The sequence below is a fragment of the Acanthopagrus latus genome, chromosome 2, assembly GCF_904848185.1.
Source record: "Acanthopagrus latus isolate v.2019 chromosome 2, fAcaLat1.1, whole genome shotgun sequence".
Lineage (NCBI taxonomy): Eukaryota > Metazoa > Chordata > Actinopteri > Spariformes > Sparidae > Acanthopagrus > Acanthopagrus latus.
In genome coordinates this window covers 26,861,974-26,865,616 of record NC_051040.1, presented here as the reverse complement: position 1 = coordinate 26,865,616, position 3,643 = coordinate 26,861,974, and positions in this window count along the sequence as shown.

Genomic DNA, 3,643 nt, shown 5'->3' with positions numbered 1-3,643 from the left:
TTACAGAAATGTGATTTGTTGACGTGATTCCAAAGAGCCAATCACGTTACCATTTCAAATGACTTCTTTGCTCTTGGTTTCTTATGACTTTTGTCATGATTTGCTTGACGCTAGCAGGCTGACACAGACGCGTCCCTCCAGCAAAAAGAATGGAGGGTGATGAGGCACAACGCAGACGATAAAGAGTCTTTGTCTTTGAGGAGTCCAGATGAAGCTTTGTGTGTAGCGAATGAAAAAGGAGGGTATTGATTGCTGTCTGATTCAGCCTGTCGTCTTCAAATGCCATACAGAGAAGCTCCTTAGTATTCTTCCTGCCTGGCAGTAACTCACAGAGGCACTTCCAAAGACAGCCATGACCCTCAGAGTGCCTCTCTCAGTTTCCAGATGATGGGAGGAAAGCATCCAGGCAAGATGTGGCGCACCCAGCCCCTCTATCCCTCCATCTATCTATCTGTCTATCCATCTTTCACTCACCCATCCATCTTCAAGGTCTTGAAATGTTTACCGGTGACAGGTGACAGAGCTGAGAGACAAGCCTCTGCTGCCATTAGATGAATGACTTCAGTGAGAAATGAATGGCACGTGATGCACTTTAGACCTCTAGCAATGGACCTCACTCATGTGTTTCTGTATAGCAGTGTGTGGCTGCCTACTGGTGGTGCATAATACAAAGAATGTATATTCGGAGCATCAGATGCTGATTTTGAATTCAGAACATGGGAATGGAAAGACACTCTTATTTTTTTAATATATTCACAATACTTCACATTAGATTGCCTTTATGTGCTCGGACAGTGTAGCAGAGTCTTGTCTCTCAGTTCTTTCGTAAGCGCGGACAAACCAATCACAGCTGTGGAGACGTTAGTCCTCACTGAGCTGCATGAGTTTGTTATCTGTGAAAGAGCAACAAGAATTGTACGGGGTAGAATCGGTGCCATAATTATTTAACCTTGTGCGGTCTGATGACTAATGGGAAGATACAAAAAAAATTGTATATGGAAATCCACAAATCCTACATTTCTATGCATGTAAAAAAAGAATGCGGTGGAATGCTCTCCTTTAGTCAATGTGGAAAACGAAATCATGCAGGAGGAGGTAATGAATTCCTGCACACATGGCAGCAAGTTTAAAAGAAAAAAGTCAAAATCAGAATCAGTTTTTGGTCATAGATTCCTCACCATCAGATCTGAATTCCTTGAGCAGGCTGGAGTACTAATCTAAATCATTTCATTTGTCGATCTTTATTTGTATGTGTAGATACAATATCACAGTCACACACCTCCCATCAAGTGTTTTTGTACTTATATTCCTTAAAAGGTGGGGATAAATCTCCTATACTCAATCCCCCTACCATCCACATGTTTCAAATAATGTTGTTTCAAAGTTCCGGCTCTGTAATTGAGTGATACAACCAATGTAAATTACATGTGCATTTTTTGTTTTCACGTCACTAAACCTGATTCATATTTGCCATTCTTCAAAAAAAAAAAGAAAAAAAAGTGAATAATTGTGGCACTAGTTGACCTCTGTACACACACACACATATATATATATATATATATATATATATATATATATATATATATATATATATATATATATATATATATATATATATATATATATACATACACTATGATGCAGTAATGTAGTCCAGCTCTATGAATGTGAGGGATGACGGAAAAAGATTTTCATTCACCTGGTAATCCATCCCGAACTATCTCTGTGGCTTAACAGGTATTTAGTTCATTTACAGACGTGTCATAGTAGAGCCTGTGATGAGTTGCCAGGTGAAATCTGCTTTCCTCGAATTGGAAAACCAATCAGCACTTTCCTTCACTGCCATACCTTAAACACCATTACCCTGTCCTCCATATCATCAGCTCCCACGATCTCACCCCCAGACTCTTAGGATAGGGATTCTACAGTAGTTTGGTTTATTGATTGATGTACTGATTAATTGTTTATTCTCTGAAGATGAATCATTGTGTCACCTTTTGCTTGCAAGTCCTCTTTTGTGTGATGATAGGATATGGGGTTTTAGCTGGAACACAGACGCCTTGTTTTCCTTCCCCTGGCATGTACCTTTTGTATTTTTTCTACCTACCAAGCCTCCGTTTAGTTTTTCATTCTTTTTTTCCCCAATGTTTACGAAAATGTGTACTTTCATGGTCTTATATTGTATATTTGGTTGTCTTTTGTCTTGTACCACAGTATAGCAATTGTCATTGAAGTTTCAAGTCATATTGTTTCAAATGAAAGAAAAAAAAAACCAGATCAATATATGAAGCAGAATAAACAGTAATTTGTAAAGATGTGTCTGTTATTTCAACATCAGTGTGAATGCTTGTGTGATGTTGGAGAGGAAGGTCAATACTTCTTTTACACTCTCTCTGGATTCTGATTCACCCGATCAAACAGAGGAGACGTTTTGGCTTGATATTTACTGTAGGTTCAAAAAGTCTCAGACCAAAGGCCACAATACTTTTATTATTGCATTTCTTGTGAATATAGTACTATTTCTAAATGACCTTAGTATTTGGCATGTCGACCTTTTGCTCTACTGACAGCATGCACTCAGCCTGGCATCACCCACACAAGTTTGTACAAAACCTGCCAACAAATGTTATCTCAGCATGATCTGACTTTGTCTTTCACAAAGCTTCTAGACATTACACAGAACACAGACTAATTGGTCTTTTTTGGTCTTCAAGTAGTTGTTGCAGAGCTTGAAGGTCTGTTTCTGGCTCACTATCTTGCAGCAGTATGACGACAAGTCAAATGATGGCCAAACTAAAAGGTTTCTTATGGGGCAGTGCGTGGAAATCTCAAACTCTTTTCAGAATCTGGATCAGTTGAAATGCCAGAATTTCACAGTGGAAAAATAGTCCAGATGAGTTTACTGATGAATCCAAGTTTATGATGTATGGCAGCGACAGAAGTGTGAATGTATGGAGATGGACAGGATATAAAAATGTACCACGGCATTTCAAACCCACAATAAGGTAGGTAGGAACAACTTTGAGGGCACTTTGCTTCTTGTAGAGTTGACACCTGCCAAGCATTCTGGGATATCACAATGCTGGGCTGACATGAGTCATATGTCATATATCTATACTGAAACTCATAAACAATTTACAAAGACTCAAATGCTGATATTACCCTTCGCAGTTGAAACTGTATACATTCGGCACATAGACTACTTGTATGTGGTGTGACATATGAGAGGACAGGGCGAAACTGTTGAGTGACAGCAGCCAGGGAGGAACATCCCCAGCGAACTGAGTCTGAGTTACCTCACAAACAGGTTGAACCAGACTGAGAGGGTTTCCGCCTCTTCAGGTTTATCCACGTTGGAGCGTGACAGTCTCCATCCGTTTAACAGGCTCACAATGACCTCTGTGTCACATGACGAGCCTGAGAAAATGCGGGAGAAGCAAGCGATTCTGTCCGCTTTACACCACAGCAGACGAGTGACAAGGTTTCACTTAAAAGTCGAGCCATCACATCTTTTGTTTGTTTGCTTTTTGTATTTTATCACCACATTAATGGGTTTGACGCGTTGGTAAGACGTGAGTAATGTCTCCGAGCTGCACTTGAACGTCACATGAGTCTACCTGAAGGTGCAGGTGGGTGCCTCCTT